This window comes from Chlamydotis macqueenii, chromosome 1 (genome assembly GCF_036417535.1).
Source record: "Chlamydotis macqueenii isolate bChlMac1 chromosome 1, bChlMac1.mat, whole genome shotgun sequence".
In the NCBI taxonomy this organism is placed as follows: Eukaryota; Metazoa; Chordata; class Aves; order Otidiformes; family Otididae; genus Chlamydotis; species Chlamydotis macqueenii.
In genome coordinates this window covers 73643985-73663185 of record NC_141556.1, presented here as the reverse complement: position 1 = coordinate 73663185, position 19201 = coordinate 73643985, and the positions used below count along the sequence as shown (strand labels likewise).

Here is a 19201-nt window from a genome sequence, read left to right as displayed (position 1 = left end):
AAACTGCATAATATAATTCCGCAAACATGAACATTTTGATCAGATACTCCAGGGTATTTTTTCTGTTTCATTATCCTATTTCCTTGCATTTTTGTATTACAGATATTTAATGAATATAATTTCTAGAAAAGTCACTGGATCATCTTGTGATCTCAATTACAGACTTGGTTGAAAAAGTCAATAATTTTTAAATTGTTTTCATTTTATAAGGTATCAAAGAAACACAGTCCATTACATAGTTCATTTTTAGTGATTTGTAGGTTTGTTTTTTTTTTTCCTGAGTGATTTTTTGTGTCTCTGGTTTAATAATACACAATATTTTAGAAAAAAAAAATTGTCTTTTCACAAATAGAATATAAATTCCTAGAAATGATCTCAAAATTTGAATAAAGCAATAGAGAAGATATGAAGTAAAGAATGTATTTGTTTTCACAGACTACTTTCTTTTGGCAAAAAGATTACCTTTAGTTAAGAAAACTTTTAGCGCAAACAGTTTTGAGCAGCTTGGATGTGTTATACTAGTGAATAAATTCCCTAACAGAATCGGATTTAACTGAGATTACAATCTGGGCCATCATATGCCCCAAAAGCCAAACCCAGTGATGTTAATGAGAGACTTTCTACTGACGTCAATGAGCTTTTGACCAAGCCCTAAAAAATTTTCCGACTCTAGTCAACATAAATGTTCCTTTTTTTCCTTGCAACTCCCTCCATTTTTGTTCTGCTCGTGGAAAATTACTAGTTGCTAATAGCGCACTTCAAAAATGAGTTGGAGCCGAATTTTTTTCCACATATATAGACCTGAATAAATTGGTTTTTAACACTGGTCTAGATAAGCAAAATAGTTAACTTCAGCATCAGTTCAGATTTTATCTAACATTCAAATCTATCATCACCAAGTGCTAATTTTTTTTTCATACAGACAAGGCCAAAAAAGGAAACATCTTGAAAGCTGCTTTCTTATTCACACTTTGAAGACAGATAAGCCAAACATCATCCTTAGTTACAGTTCTTAAATCCACCTATATCATCAACTATGTATAGGAACAGTATCATTCCTAATTTTAACAGGAACTAATTTCTTGTCTTTATTCCAAAGTGAGCCCCAAAGACACTAGCTTGTGTTTCTGTGTATGTCACACATCCGTCACAGACACAAAGTACTTGCAACAGCTGCCTAAACCTCAGGAATTGTTTCCATGAACATTCTGGGTACATGAAAGTGTTTTCATACTTACAAATACATTCTGAGTTTAAACGAGTTTGTTAAAAGAGAAGAAGAATAAGAACACAAGTATTTAATGGTATGTAAGGTAATACAAGGTGATTTTCAAAATCACAAATTGCCTGGCATTCAAATGGAACTCATAAGTTCCATCAAAACTACTAAAATTTCCCCGCCTGTCTTTCTAGGGAAAAGGAAGTGCGAGGAGGAGAGTACAAGAGAGTAGTTTGTGGGAAAAGCACCATAAAAGGACTCTGGATAGTGGTATCAAATTCCTAGTTCTTTTAAATGTTCTGTGTAACCATGGAAAAATTCACTCTTGTTTCTGCATTTCAGTTTCCTACCTGTAGAACAGGCACAAAAGAAGTAATTTCTTATATTGTAAATATTTTGGAATGATAAACTCATTAATAACACAGAGATGCCATACTACTACAATGTTAGTTAAAAGCATTTATATAGTACCACAGTTAAGAAGACTTCATAGCTGGACAAACAAGGAAAGGAGAGTGTTCTACACAGACTTTTTCAAAGATAAATTACGTATTAAAATATACATTAAGTAATCATCCTCAAACCAAAACATTTCCTTAGACTGGTTGTTAGGTGTGCGTGTATGAAGTGTTTGCATATCACATACATGGGCTATTTATACACTTGTGGGGTTTAAGATACACTCCACTTAATCAAAACACATATACAGTAGGGGAACAGCTGCAATCACATCTCAGTAGGCTAAATTACAGTACACCAGTGAATTATTCATTCAAAAAGATTTGTAGCAATCACACATTCATTGCGTGATTTGCAATCTAAGAGGAATCCTCTCCTTTCCATACCAGCAGATGAGCACACATGTTAGCTACTGCTGATCACAAGAGTTTAACGCGTATCCTCGAGCACACCGGCTCAAGAATCTGTCTTCCCCACTTGCCCATTATTTTTTTATTCTGCCATTCAGAACAACAACATGAAATACTCAACTGTTATCTTGGCCTCTGCTTTACTTCCCTCTATTTTATTTTGCTCTTTCTTACGCCATTACTGGGCAAAGTGAAAAAGAATTTTCAGTGGTTCTGGATTTTTACTTTTACCAGGTAAAAAGAAAGGATACTTCCACATAAAACTTACTCATGTCAGTGGCTGTATAAAGCTAAAATCTTCTAGCAAGGAAAATCCTCTGATATTACATATGAGAGTTTAACTATCCCCCTGAAAACACTCAGAAATCCTTAATGGCAAGAAAGATATGTCAGCAACAGTTTAAAATTAATCCCCTGAGAAGGAAGTTCCCTCCCAACAAGTGAGATTTAACAGGTTCCTTTCCTGAAAGGACAAATTCACATTACTTTTCTTTCAGTTAACTGAGAGAAAAGCAGTAACACTGTGAAGAGTGGTATTAAAGAACCTAAGTATCTACCACCAACAATTTAAAATTAAGTCCAGCAAGCCACACACAAGATCCATCTCTCAGTCACCAAAACGGTGGAAAACCAGACACTCCTTTACTGGAGAATCGTCGCTCTCAGCTGCGCAACCATTTCACCTGTTCAAGTTTGATTACACTCCAGCCTCTGGCACTGTTAATCCCAGTAACGGTTTTATGCAGTTAGCAGCTGCTTCAGGGATGGGGCTCTATTGTTCATTTGCATTGCGAATTGCTCTGCAAACGCGTGCTGGCACTACATTTCAGCGAAACTTGGAGCTGGGATTGTACTCACCAACACCTGATGCTGCCGCTTCTTGCTTTTCCTGCTTCGGAAAGGCAGACAAGGACCTACACTGATCCTGCTGAATCCACCACCCTAGGCCCTTCTTTCACCCCCAACAACAAAAAAAAAACACCCCCCCCCAAAAAAAAACCTGACTGGCGCACGTTTCGTGTCTTCTGCTTCTGTTCCAAGCTAGAATCCACAGGGAGACTTGCCCATTTACAAGAAAGCTGCCTCTGTATTGCCAAACAGCTTTCCACCTATGAAGGAAATACCTCTTCCAAGGTTTAATGATAAAACAGGCTTCTGCCCTTTCAGGATGAGGTCAATAATCTTCCTTTGTTAATCTTGGGCAAGCTTTACTTAACCTAGCCCCCTTGTCACCTTTGTGATTGACAGGAAAAGTCATGTCACTGGACAATGGACTTATCCTCACTGAGCAATATCTTTTTTAAAGATTACACAATATTACCCTTGCTCTCATTAAAAGTGCAAACATTTTGCGGTTAAAAGAAACTATTCATTCCAACTGTATCTTTCAAATGGTCTCTCTCCCTTTCCAGGGTCCAATTGAGGCCTATTGCAGTTCTGCAGAGGGACAGTGAAACGCTTCATGAAAATAAACAGGTTGTACTCAGTGAGATTTCCAAATATCTCTTAGTGCTCTAAATAGATTTCATCTTCTCCTTCCTCATCTAGAGATGCACGCTATTACTATCTGCAATTAAATTCAGACAGAAAACTCTGTTTCTGTGACATTAAAATTTTGTCCCAAACTAACCAATAATCCAAGCAGAATAAAACTCAGAACTAAGTCTGAAACTGTTAATTACCACCATATGCTATGCAAGGAGGCTGCATTGCCAGCTAAAAAAAAAATATTATGAGAATCAAGCTTCTGGCTTTGCACCCAAAAACACCTGGAATAAAGTACTTGTGTCTTTAAAACAAGCACTGATATTGTCTGATTCTAAGAAGCCTGTGATCCTAAAAGCAACCTAACAGGTTCTTTTTTTCAAAGTTGGAATTTTGCCCGTACTTCTCTCTTTCAGAATGTGTAAAGAAGATACGAAAGCAAATTTTTTGCTCTGCTTTCTACGTTAGACATGTAGGCCTATCTATTTTATAGTCTCCATAGTGACCAGGAAGCTGGTAACAGTATGATATAAGAGATAACCAGAAAACAGAATACTTCACACTTCTGAAGACAAATGATTCTTAAGCAGTTTGGTACTGTTTGCTATTTATTTTTATTTATTTTACCTAATAAAGTTATAGGAAATGAATATGTATGTTCAAGATTCAACAGCACAGACACTTCAAGTGAAAATCTGAAAGCTATAAAAACACTCCCAATGCTCACAGTAGGTCCACTAGCAATTATGAGAAAAAGCAAACTTGACATTTCCAGTATTTTTTAAGGCTTAAAAGAAACAAAACATACACACAATATTCACAAAGCAAGAATAATCTTCTATTTTTTCTTAACCTTCCATTTACAATCTTTGCATTAATTAATGTAATTAACTTTCTTCAGGAGCATAAGTGCCATCGACTTTCAATGGGAATCATATCTTCAAATCACTTAAGTGATCTGGAAAATTCTCTCCTACTACATCCTATGTCATAGGGGCTGTAGAGCAGAAATTACCATAAACGTCCATGGTTTATGGTGGCTGTCAACCTGGCACCTTCAGGAAGATTAAATGCATATTCCACAAGGCTTCCCAGTGGATATAATTCTTTTTACACTTTAGAATTTCTTTGCTTCTATCTTAAATAAGTCCCTTGTCTATATGTTTCCTTCATGGAGCAAAGTTGTTCCTCAGTGATAGAAAGGAATGATCCCAAGGAGATACAAAAGAAACAGTGGAGGATACAGTGAGAAGAAGGGAGACTATGTAAAGGCATAGAGGAGGGGAAAAAAAGTTAAAGGGTACAAATTAGAAAGTAAGAACTGACAAGAATACACAATCCAGGGAGGGATAAAGGAGACATCAAAGGGTGTCACATAAACAAATCTAGAAAGACATACATCCACAGGCTCTGGTTCTGCAATTAGAACTGTGCAAAGAAACAGCTATTCTTATACAGATTTTTTTTTTTCCCCTAGGACTCTGGTTTTAATTATGATGAGGAACTGAAATGTAAAGGAGAGTGAAGAAGCTGATGAACAGATCTGGAGAGTCAGTTTAAGAGGTCCTCAGGGCAGAGAAGTAAGAATTTTACCTGACTTAGGTGGACCAAACACAGTAAATAGAGATGTGCATTTTTTTTCTTTTTACTATAATCTATATAATTTACTATAAAAAGAGAAATACACTCAAGTCAAATTTTGTTTTGGCTTTGCTGAGATGATGTGTTTGGGACTCCACAATCCATAATCTGTAAGTATTACCAATCATCAGACTTACAGAAGCCTGATCACATCTAGCTCTCCATCTAAAATGTTAAGTACTTTGAATAATTTGCTTGGTTCTGGATTTTCTTTTTTTTTTTTTTTTTGGCAATCATTACTACCTCTTATCCTTCAGGTTGTATTTATTTAACATCAAGTGCTGTATATAATTAATGACCTCTTTTTTATGAAGCAGAAGATATACTGGCAAAGGTCTCAACAAGACGACTAACAGGTATTTCCAGTATTTGACGTCTATGAAGCTGGTGAAAATGAACTGAAGCTCCAAAAGAAGACCATCTGCTCTGTGAACTCTGCTACATCAGACACTTTCCTTTCTTCTACTTTTTTCCTCCATATGTAAAATGAAGACAATATAAATATTTCCTGCAGCTTAGGGCATTTTATATAATTGATGTAAAAAGCCTAGAGATCATTGAACAAAAGCCTCATAGTGGTTGTATTTTAATTTTTATCAATGCAATAAATACTCAGCTCTTACATTACTCTGTGGTGCACTACAGCCCAATCATCTGAAACCGTAAACTGGGAACTCTCTCATCTATCAAGCATCACCCCACAATATCTGACAGTAACACTGAAATGTACTTTGATTTTTTCCAAATGCCATGATACTCAGACTGCTGCCATAACTGCACGAGCAAGAGAAAATTTCAAGCGTTTCCAAGGTTCGGAGATGAGTTGTAAGAAACTGTTCAGCTGCGTTTACACAAAAGGAATAACTTATAATCAGTTTTGCATTGATTTCTAACTTTATCCTCTGTGATTTACAGAACATAGGAGCAGATTTTTCAAGGATTTAAAGTATCTAAAGATATAAGGAGGTGCCTAATGGAATTTTTGAAAATCACAATAATGTATATTCATTTCATTCCCACTGATTTCATTATAGGTCCCTGAAAATAAAGAGCTGGAACCAGCACAGTTCCACTGTCTGACTCTACACTTCTTCAGCACACCATTATCAGACTATCTACAGTACAGAGCACAATCTGATAACCGATGCTTTAAGACAAACATTTCTTCTCCTCTGGCTGTTCTGCATTCCAGCCCATCCCCAAACGTATAGCACAAGTTTAGTATTACTTACTGCTTAATGCCACCATTTCTACTCAATTTATTACAAATCAAAGAATTATATGCCAACAGTGGATCTATTTATAGTAAAAAACAACTGAGAAAATGTTGTGAGTGAAATTTGAGAACCTTTTTGTGTAGGATTTCTAACAGGGTTTTTTTTTTTTAATTATTTTCTTTTGTGCTACAGATTTTGGTTTTATTTTTAGCCCACATCTTTGTCCCATTTCTTGCAATGAAGTATTCCTCCATATGTAAAAGTAAAAGGCAAATCTTTCTGCAGAATATAGATATTAAATACAGTAAAACAGTAATGACTACTTTGTAAATGTGGTTAGTGACATAATTCCTGACACTCATCCTCAGACCAGATCTCTCTCCTACAGCTTCTTTCTCCAGCAAAACTCATTTTAAGAATGTAATATAGGATTACATCTATTTGCTCTCAAAATACTTAACAAACAAAGCTGGCATTTTGAGAACTCCTAATATGTTAGCTATAACCTGCAAAAACAAAGAACATGTTGTACTATAACAGCCTTGTTATCTTCATGCTAGTTATCTTCATGCTTAAAAATAATAAATAAAACTCTGCAAAAGCACTTTTAAGACTTTTATGATCTCTTCCCTGGGGGACTAAAGATCATCCTTAAAACCTTGCTAAACAAAAAATAAGACTATTTATCAAAACAGCTTGGCAGAGTCTTCAGCATACATTAAATCCTTCTAATAGTTTGGAAATCACACAGTATAAAACAATTATCTCTGTAAAAACACAAGCTTACTAACCACATACAACAACTCTGGTGTAATGAAACTTAGGTTAAGCATCAAAACCAGTTTCATCACCAGCTTTCTTACTATGAAACAAACCCATTGTCTGTGCTAACTCCTTGAAAGAACAGGAGAGGACTGTCTGAACAGAATTTAGTGATACAATAAAAGGAATGCCATAGGCTAGCAATGGCTCCACAGCTGTTCCCAGCTACCTAGCTTTCATATTATGATTCATTACAGTTTTCAGATGAGAAAGGGATGTAAGATCACCTCATCTGTTCTCTGGTAGCTTACAAAAAAATCGTACCAGATAGACACGTCTGGTACCACCTCATTCCTTTGTCTGGGTGGCCGAGAGGAGAGTAAAGACAAGCCACGTACAATTTGGTCAAAACGTGTCCTCTGTGTTCAGGACAATTTGGAGAACAACCCTCCATACTGGGGAACAAAAGAAAATATCCTGCTCCCATAAGGGCCTGTGCTCATGCTCATACTAAGGCAGCATGACTCTGCCAAGTACCTAAAGCAGGTACGTACCAAAATGGCACACTCAGCCCTCTGATGTGATTGTTTCACTTGGGCTAGTAAAATGTCTCAAACAGAAAATGAGGTTTCCTGTTCCCCCTGTGAACATTCTACATAGTAAAAAAACTCCCACTCCTTTGAAACATTGCCTCTTATTTGTTTACTTTCTGCCCAAAACTCTTCTTATACAGCCGCTTCTTCCAGCACTCTGGACCATTCCTTTCCCATGTTAGAGTTGTATGGTCCACATCTTCTTGGACAGTTAGCATATATTTACTTTGTTATTCCTGGCCCATATTTAGCCTTTCCTCTTCCAGTCTTCCCTCAGAAATCACCTCCTACAGCTCTTTAATCATTTCTTGCTTGCATGTGAAATCCCTCCAATTTGCTGTCTTCTCTAACATGGCCCAAATTGAATGCATTATTTCACAGTTATGAGGAGAGGGACAATTACCTCCTTGTTACTGCCTTTTTTGCTGCCGTGCTGCATGACAAGCTCATATCTAATTTGCTTTAACACACCTAAATATTTTTCAGCATTACTGTTTTCCAAGTGCCTTACTCCCATTGATTATCTGTGGTTTGGATTACTTTATCCAGCTGTATCAGTTTGTCATTTTACATTTGATTATTTCCCACCATGCAGTCTCCCCTTGATTCCTTTGATATTACGGTTCGATCCTCTGTGGTGCACCACCGACAACTTTAATGAATGCATGGTAACTCACTTGTTCAAACTTCTATAACCATGTATTTATTGCTCCATATTTCTAAAATGCTGCTATACAGGCGTTCACTGTCCTAGGAATCCTGTACCAAAAACAATACAGCTTACAGCAGCCGAAGGACTACCATAACCATATTCCTTTCAGTTCATATTTTTTCCAGCCACTTCAGAAAAATGCAAGAGATAGATGTTGCTACATAACTAGGAAGCTCTGACAGGCCAGGGTAAGCAAAAAGGTACTATAATATACCGCTGCAGAGTATATGAGGGACATCTGTGCAGAGTATATTGCCCTAGGAAGTTTTTCCTCACTTCCACTGAAGGAATTCCTCTGACAGTCTCTGCCATTGTGGCTTTTCAAAGAAGGTATCCATCTTTTTCCGATATTCAATCTATCTGCCTCTTTCTACTAGTTAAATAAAATCACATTGCACAACATCATTCTACCCTCCTCTCAACAACTTAATGCATTATTATTTTTCTTTTTTTATTGTTACTTTACCTGGAACATTCAAACGAGATGCATGAAACACTGTATGAAGGAAGCACCTCGCAATGCATGCATACTTATGGACTGAATTCCATGCAGCTTCCAATAATCAACTCTTGGAATTATTTGTTCTTTACACTCCTGAAGATCTGAGACCACACATTTAGTATCAGGAATCTTGCACATATCCTACATGAAGGGTAGGTGCGTGGCTAAATCCACTACACTTTTAAAATAATAATGTTCTGCTTTATATATATTGGATATTGTTCATGAGCCTTCTTATTTCATACTTATTTATTTACTTTTATTCTGTATTTGTTCTCTTGCTTTTCAAAAGATTACAACTTGACTTACAAGATGATAACCGTCAAAATCATTTTTGCCTCCACAGAGATTAGTATCACTTTATTTCTTTTTCTGAAAGCAATCTTCTGGAAGTTCTCATTTTCCAGAAGGGCCAGAAAACATCACTTTATTAAAACAGAATCACTACTCGAGAAGTAGCCCCATCATCTCCACTGGAGCTAACTGTAGTATAAGATACCACATTTAGAACATAAATTTTTCAAAATGAATTCTATTGGTTCAGAAATATATTTGTCTCATTCATTTATTTTTGAAATATGTATCATCTAGTACATGAGAACTCAAATAAAAGCAGATCTATGAGTCCCTATTCTTTTACCTGCTTCTTACAGACTTCAGTTACTTTCTGTCTACTACTTATTCTCTTACACTTCTTAAGCAATGGCTACACAAACAATAATTAAAAGGATTTTTCCAAACAGTAACTGTTTTTATTCTCTTTAACAGTTACTAAAAGATCTGTTTTCCCTCCAAATTTTTTCACTTGCTCTTCTCTTTACGTCTTTCATAACTTGATTTACATTCTATGAACAACTACTTCACAATGTTAGTGAAATAGAATTCGGAATTTTGGTATAAATCAAAGTAATTTTCTCAACTCTGGAGGAAAGATTGCACAGGAAATAATAATAAAAAAGAAATATATATATCCCCTGTGTTTATCAACAAAAAATTAATACATTCACAGAAAGTCAGTTCCATAGATGTTTAGAGAGTAGGAATATATCTTATTTGGATCTTATGTACTTCAAACAGAGGATGGTGTTTGATCAGAAAATGCCAAATATATCAGAATAATTAATAAAAATTAATATGACAAAAGTCAATACACATAACACTGATACATAAATGTAGTATGTGTTAGAGCTACTCAAAAATTTATTAATGAATCCCACAAAATCCCTTTGTGACATTGCATATAGGGCAAATTAAGAAATGACATGAACTGACTTGCCAGGTTCCAAAGCAAGGTAATGGCAGGGCACATTCAGCATCCAAGGGTTTCCAAGAACCAATTCTCTTCACTCTTCTAGGTCTCAGCACACCTCAAATGGTAGCATTACATTCTGCTCAGGGGAGCAGCATGATGTAATTTTATCATTTAAGTCCCATTCTGAAGCTCATTCAAGCAGAGCTTAAACAAGATTTAAAATGCACATAGACCCTGCACACAGGAGCCAGTTTAAACTGTGGCTGAGTGATAAAAAAAAAAAAAAAAAAAAAACAACAAACCAATACATTCTAATTTATGACAGATTCACAGTTGTTCTCACTCTGTAGATCAGTTATTATTTCTTCTGTTACCTTAAACTGCAGTCAGTAACATACTTTGCCTACTACGAAGAGACCTTTGTGATAAGATGATATCAAGGAATGTTGTGACACTCCTGATTAAGAACTACACGGTAAGCAAACCGTACAGAAATGCTAATTTTCCTCCCCTTTTTCATCATTTACCTAAATTATTCTGAGTAATACAAGTGATCTTTATTAGCTTTAAGGCAGTTCATTCTCATTCTCTCTTGCCATTTTTTTAAAAGAAATCATATTCCTGTAGCTGATTAATGTGTGTTATGTATTTTCCTTAACAATAAATTTTGTGTACTGCTGTATGTCATGCTCACAAACAAACAAAAAACCTCAAAGAACATCTATGCTTCTACAGTCATAGGCAACTACCCACCATCAGCAGAGGATGAATAACTTTGCTGGAATTAGCCTTTCTTCTCCAAGCTCCTCTTTGAATCACTGATTTCTGAGTATTCCCTGTAGTTTTCAGTCATCATAAAGTGATGCTGAAAAACCCGCAGAATTGCCCAACCCAAATAAGACAGACACAATTTTCTCCACTTTGACTGGAAACAATGTAAGCCTACTTTGTGACAAAGAAGTACTGGTTGACTAAGAGAGCATGGTTTTACAAAATTTGTCTTTTTCTGACCTTAAATTTAAACAAGAGTGAGTCTCAGGATGCAATCCAGCCAGGTATCATCGTGCCTATCAGCACTGAGTTGATGTACAGAAGGTTTCTAACAAAAAGTTCTCTGCAACCCATTCATTACACTTAGCAACATCAAACAGGGAAAAATAATTAAAAAGCTCCTACTGAGCACCTAGAGACCTTGAGCACAGAGAGGGTGAACACAAAGACAGCGTATTTGGTTATAAAAGATAATCATACACATTTTTAAAAATTACAGGACATTTTGGAGGGTTTTATTATTTTTCTTCCTCCTTTCTATTCTGGTCTACAAGTGTCTATACTTACAGTATACATATTTAAACATACTCAAAAAAGTCACATAAAATTTCCTGATTTAAGTTTTTTACTCTTCTGATGTACATCTGTGTGGAGACTATGTATTTGAAAAATAAATTGCCTGAATAAATTCAGCTATGTGAAGTAAGAGTGAAAAACCACACGCAAATGATATTATAATGAGGAACTACGCTGAGAGCTTATTTGTACTGTACAAGCAGGCAAAAGCTAGTTTCTGACATGTAAAACGGGCCCACCATCTGAAAGGCATCCAATCTTCCTTATAGTATCTTTGACAGTACTGGAAATTTCACTGACACATTTATATAAAGCTGCTCGTAGTACATTTTGGTATTACATTTCTGTTACTCAAACACTACACAGTGTCTCACAACTTAAGGTTCAAAGAAACTTTTTAAAATAGAGGGTCAAAAGAAGATGGTACAATGACACTATGCTGCCACGTCCGATATACCTGACTACTGACTGCTTTTTTGAGTAGTTAATGTAGTACATCATAGTCACATTCATGGTTATTAATATTAGCAAGTTCCAACACAACCATTTTGTTTATTTCATCAGTATCATGTATTAATTGAGAAGCATGTTTGCATCATTTGCAGAAAAGTACAGTGCTTCCTTCCTTCCATGCATGCCTTATGTTAAAGCAAAACTTAAAAATTTGGAAGGAGCACGTACATACCCTGCTAGTTGCCCTGTCTTTCAACCTGGTTTTACACAATTTTATCATTACATCAGTTTTCCTTGACTATTTAGGAATCAGATTCATAAAATAAGGAAGTCTTTACACTGTAGGCTCAAATTTATCCCAAGCCTACACAAACCAAGATATTGTTATCACACAAGGAGCTCGTAATGTGAAAAGATCAGATGATACATAAATCACAGGTATCCAAATCAGCCAAAGAATCATCTTCAGAGGAGAAAACCTGGGATTGGGAAGGCCTATAGAACAGAATATCGATGCACAGTTATATTTCAAGTGACTAAACGGAGCATTTCTGAGGACTGTCTAAGCAACATGCTTTTCTAAACATTTTTCCATTAAGATATTAATTATAAGCTTGATTCTCCTGATTTCAGCACAAGCTGGCTGGAATATTGAAAGATTAGCAAGACTTTCAGAAGACCTCCATCAGCAAATTGCATTTACCTCCACAGGTTATTTTTAGTGAAAACGGGATCACTTGCTCAGAAGACTAAACTGTTCCAGAAATCTCACTTCCAGAACATATTTTATTTTAAGCTTTCGTGTGTAAGCTTATTAATTTTCATCACAGTTATTATTCACTTAAATAAAAAGTAGAACTTCCTTCCTTGGAAGTAACAGAGTCTTAGTATCAGAGAGGTCAGCTTATGCACAGTGTACACTTAGTAAAATATGACCAGAATTAGTCGTCAAAGTTTCTCATAAGAACTAGTAGTTTGTCTTAGGTTTTACTCTTTTGCTTAAGAACTGATGAAAAGAAACACTCTCTTAACAATATCCAGTGAAACTGGAAAACAGGCAGCAACAAACATCTTTGGAAATTGCTAGCCATTCTTGTGATTGCAAGGGTTGCATTAATTTTCAATTGGCACAGATTTGTCAAAGTTTAGATCGACATGTTCTGCTTCTCGAACAGGTGAACCACCAACAATGCATGGGGATAAGCAGAACAGTTGTTTTAAAATGGCATCTTTTTTCAACATATTTGCTGCCCATATATTTTCTCAGTCAGGCCTATCTGCTCACTTTATTGACTACATTTTTTTAACAGCCATTAGCACTAAATAGTCAATACAGCTACAAAAGAAGGAACTAGACTCTGCTCTGCAGACCTATCATCAACAAAATAGTCAGTTAAGTACCATTTATTACTAGGGACGATGTGAGGCAAAAAGGACACAGCTCTATTTTCAAACCTCAGGTTAAGTTAGCATTATAAGCAATTAATAAAAATATCATATTTTTATGCAGCTAAATTTGACCTCTAAAGCTACAGCAAGACAGAAAACACGGGACCCTTTAATGTCATTTTTACAGTCATTTATCTGACTATAACCACACTTTAAAGCATTAAGGTCAGCTGGTCATGAAGCATGAGCTACACTTCTCACTAGCATGCACCACATTTGACTTGAGAGTAAATAAGGGACTGACACTCCATTAACCTTCACAAGTACAATTATTTATCAAAACAGTTCAAAAGAGTACCCGACAGAGAACTGATAAATCTGGAAGCGAAAAGAGAAACTGTAACAGAACAAACTGATCTTTTGCCAGTGATGAAGAGCTATTTCCTACCACAATTCCTGAGGCAAGTCCTCCAGTCCATTTTCTAACAGTCATCCATTTTAAAGGACTGTCCCTTAATTCACATTGGTTTAAACAAAATCTCAGAGCTTTTTTGTTCTTTTATATTTCCATCTTCTCTCTTGGAAATAATATATGCTAATATCCTGTATTTATAGGCACCTTCAAACACTTTCCTCAGAAACTCATGCAGAAAATTCAGAAGAGTTCGGACATGTCTGGTCGTATCTACTATTTTGTGCTTTTCGTTTCAGTACATGGATGACGTCTGTTCACAATATTCCAATTTGGTCAGCTGACTGTCATCTTCCTACCACTATATGGTAAAAACTTTGTTTCATTACAGAACCTATGGTGGTTTATAACAATGTTGTCTTCAAAATTTGTTAATTCTGTAAGATTTCTATAATATCCTTATGTTCTGAAATTCTTCCCGAATTCCTCACTGAAGTATGAGGTTGAGCTGTTCAGCAGCAGCTGTCATCTGCCATCAATTATTTGACTTTTTGACTGCAGTAGCACTCTTCACTTCCAAAGAAGGGGGAGTTTGCTCAAAATCTTCCACCAGCAAGCGTCAGGACAGACAGTGGAAAGAAAAAGAAGATTCACTCATGATCAACTGGAAATTTCACTCATCATTGCCATCTTGTCTTGCATACTGGTTTTCCTTTGGCAGTAAAGCACACCCCTTTATTCCAGTGTACCCTAGACTGATCGCCAGCCTCTCTCAGATTCACAGATGGGAAGAAATCACTAAGCATTCACCACTGGAGTTGTAGTTACCAAAACAGACCTCCAAAAAGAGCAGTGGTGTGCAGCAAATTAACTATCTTCCTAGTCTTCACTCTCCCTTTAAGATCAGTACTTATTTCACTCCTTTGTTAAAATGCATCAACTTCCATGACCACAAACAGCTACGATTTCCAGATAGCTCATATGTATACCCTCCTTCTCGTGGTCACGAGACAAAAATCTCAAAATTTAAAAATAGAGAGACAAGCGAGAAAGAATTGCTTTAAGGGGAATGTGGCTTTTCTCTTATCAAGTAGCCCAAAACATAGTAAAATGAGAACTGTTTACTAATATGAAGGTCAATTTCTACTAAGTATCTTCTAATAAAGTGGCAAGATTGACTTGATAACTCCTTTTAACAGAGGATTTATACAATCCATAAAATACAGAAAAGCATAACCCTCATTATATCAGTTACCTTATTTCAGCTTGTACAAACAGTGGATTCCTTGAAGATCACAAAAGGAAATTAATTTTGATTTTAAATCTCTTGCACAGTTTATCTTGTACATATGAAAATAATTATGTTCAGAGGACTGTGTACTCGTTAAACGTGACTCAAGTAATTGATACCATGAGGTCTGATGTTCGTTTTTTTCCCATTGACTTCCAGATCAAATGTCTTAAATTTGAAATGTATCCTCACTCTAGGACCCGAGACTCAACATTTCTTCTTCCTCCTCCCCATAAGAAAAGATCCTGTAGTCAGACTTCATTGGCAATTCTTTTGATAAATAAGAGGCACTATCATCCATTTTGCTATTCCATAGCTATGCAGTCAGAACCCTGCAAAGCTAAGCAGCCCCAAAACTTGTCTTCTGCCAGTAAACTAAGCAAAGACAGTGGCACATAAAGCCTGCCTTCCTTCCATTAGGAAATTTAACTACAGCTAACTAGACAAATTAGTAACAGAGAGGATTTAACTGCAAGTTAGTTGAACAAAGCTACTCAGAAAACTATTCACACAACAATGACTCAGTCTATTTTAACTTGGAATTAGAGTTTTTCAGTAGCATCTCAGATGCACCTGCTGCAGACATCATTGTCATTAATGGAAAATCATCTGTTGTTAAGTAGGAGACACAGCTGTCAAAATGTAAATGTTTCCACTACTACTAGTTTCTAGGAACCAAAATACAGTAAAAAAAATTGTAGGAAAATATACTGGAGACAAGTTTGATAAGAGAGGATGTGGTATCAGTCTTCAAACACAAAAATACTTGCTGAAAAGAGGAACTACATTTCTCTTGCTGCAGTGGCTAGGACGAGAATTAATGAGCTAAAACTGAAGCAGAAAAGATGCGAGTTACACATTAGGAATAACTTTCTAATGGTAAAGACAGCAATACCATCAGACAGACAGACTGCATCTCCTGCACTGAGTAACTTTAGGAAGTTAGACTATTGTCTGATAGAAATTATAGAAATGGTATAGCTGACCCCTGGACTGAAGCTGGGACTGGATGACCTCTCGCAATCCTTCTCAGCCCTACAATTCCATAAAGCAGAGGGTTCACATACATTGAGAAATAGATGGGCTCATTCAGTAGGGGCTCTATAGATCTGTAAGGGACTTACTCACTAAGCTGGATCAGGTTTTTTTGGTTGTGTTTTGCTTTGGATTTTTTTTTTTTCCAAATAAATCAATAGGCTTGGGCCATTTTCCAAAGATGTGATTTGGTAAGTTTCAAGCCAAACCTCTCAAGCTTTACTCATGAGATAAGTGCTGAACAATGAGCCAGATTCATCAAAGCTTTATAGACTTACTTAAAAGAAAAAGAAACTGATTCAGCCAACTCATTTCAAGCCAAATCAGGCAGTTGAAAATCTATTCTTAAGATTCAGAAAACCTGTCTTTTTTAAAAATTATTTTAAAAATATGTTTCAAGAGTCCATCTTTTGCAGGGGCCTCAGGCAACTCTGTCAAGAAACTGGTTTTTTTCAGTCTGATTAGGAACAGTATATTTCTCATGTATATAGAAGATAGTTAAAGTATGCGTATTTGTATAAATATATATATATACACACCTACATATTGTTACATATATACTCACATATATAAATAACATAAGGATTCAAGAATTTTCTATCAAATGTTTAGTAATTAAAGCAGTGGGTTTGTTTTTCAAAAAGATTAATAATTAATTTGCTTCTTTACCAAAAAGGGGGGGGGGGGGGAAATCAATGGTAGTGCTGGACAGCAAGGTACTCTATTAATGCACAAAGCTACAAACCTGCTCTCAAGCATATAAAATCCACAATTCTTAGTACTATCCCTTAGAGTACCTCCTATGGGGAGGTTATTTCCCATGTTTTTTCCGATCTTGGTATCTCTACCAAGAAGGACAACACCCACGCCAAACGAGATAGATTTTGCATACACCCTACAAAAATCCTACTGGAACCACCAAAGTGTTTCAAACAAGGCATCAAATAATTATTACTAGAAGAGAGGACAGAGGCCTGGTGTTATCTCACCGGGACAGATAACACTGACCAGGGCCACAGCGTCTACTTGTGAACAGGGGGAAGCACATCCTGCCGAGCTCTGCACAGTAATTCCACCACCCCACATCTGACTGTCGAGCTGGAGAAAACCTGGGCTGAAAACACTGTGCTGGGTAAAGTACTGTGCTGGGAGTGTATTGATCTCCACGGAGAAGCAGTATCTTGTAAATTCACAAGTAAATTCAATTGCAGCTGCTGAACGCCGTTGGTACTCTAGTGATGGGACCAGACGTAGCCCTGCAGACCATTAGGTGACTGTCTCTCTAGCCCAATAGCAAGCATTTACTGTAAACGTGTATGTCAAAGCAATGAGAAAATGTTCAAAACCTTGTCATGCTTTCTTTTTCTGTTTTGTTCTTTTCTAGGAAACTTCTTCCAAAAACATGGAAAGACCATGTGACTTTGAACTGGAAAACCTGAGAGATCAGTGAGCCTACCTGCTAATGAGCAACTTGCTACTGAAATGAGCTCATTAGCTTTCATTTTTGCTGGCTGCTGATCGATTCATGAGCCACTTACGTGGCCTCTGTAAGCTGTACATAAATTATCAAATGCATTGATTCCTAAAAATAATAAATCAAGAAGTCAGTCCTTTCCGTATCTCTAGTGTAAGTGCTTAGCTCAATGGCCTTCAAAATTCATCCAAAGAAAATAATGATAACATCGGTGCTCACAGATACATCGCATCTCAAATGGCAAATATTCTACTGCAAAAATAAGCCTTGCTGACATCTCAGAGAAGTGAATAAAAGCTTGCCTCTGAAAATGTTACAGACAAAATGTACAATACAAAATGCACAGAATTTTGCATGAATTTGCGTAGGTGGCAGCTCAAGAAATTCACAGTAAGGAACAATTGTCTACAGCAAGGAAAAATCCAGGCTAGATGGTCTTAAAGTTCTTTTCCATCTCAGATCATTAAATTTCCATAACTACCTTCATATGAGTGAAGAAGTGAAAGTCCATTCCAGAGTCAGTGCTGAGTTTTTGATGTAAAAGCATTTTCTCTTGTCGACTGATAACTTCAACAACGTGGGAACAGAAACTGCTGCAGACTAAAAGATTCGGCAAAGGAAGAGGTAGGGAAGGACTCCTTCACCCAAACATGCATCCATAATGTTACCATTTTCAGCACATATGGCTATCTCTAAGGCTAGGCTGGCCAACCCGACTTCACTCAGCCTCCCAACTGCTTATGAAGATTTACAGCAAAAATTAGTCCTTTGGACATGTACACTGGCAAATTTCAAAGCACTTCATAACACTGATTTGCAAAAATTTGCCTAAGGTCATGTGGGCCTTGATTCCAAGCCTATTAAAGACAAAGCAGTCTTTATTATTGACTTCAAAGAGCTTTGGATTGGACCCACACTGAATTACTGCATAGTAAGCAGAAAAATCAGGAACAGAAAACCTGGTATGAAGAAGAGATGTCACTCTCTCCTTCATCACCCCAGTTAATTGAAAAAGATGGGAATGCGAGATTTATTTTTTCCCATTCTTTTGTATCGCACTGCCAGCCCAATGGAAGGGCTATGGTCCCTTTCTTGCTTAGCTGTATTTCTAGGATCATTATTTCATTCCAAAAATCCTCTGATACAGTCTAACAAAGGAGTCCAACTACCCTTCAGTGGTATCTTCATCACCTTGACCCTCAGTAATACCAGCATGAGAGCAGCTCACTGGAGTGCCACTGGAGAGAGTTATGTCAACGTATGCCAGCTGAGGACCGTGCCAGAAGAGCTGGATGGCAGGCTTGCTCCTAAATAACAATAAGCTTAGGACTAAATGCAATAACAATAAGGAGTTAAAATGTGAAGACCAGAGAACACAGCTTAATCCCAGTTTACTGAAAGGACATGTCATTTTCAGAAAGTTGTCCAAACAACTGTCTTAATATTCTACACCAAAGTGCCTATTAATCAAACAACAAAGGCCCAATTAACACATAGCTGTTGTCACCTTGATGTTAAAAGCCTCTCCCTTCCCCCCTTCTTTATTTC

General features: G+C 36.6%; 1 protein-coding gene across 11 annotated transcripts in view; it reads right to left on the bottom strand.

Moving 5' to 3' along the window:
* SOX5 (SRY-box transcription factor 5) overlaps positions 1-19201 on the bottom strand; it is a 649375-nt gene that overhangs the window by 225536 nt on the left and 404638 nt on the right. The window lies entirely within an intron of this gene.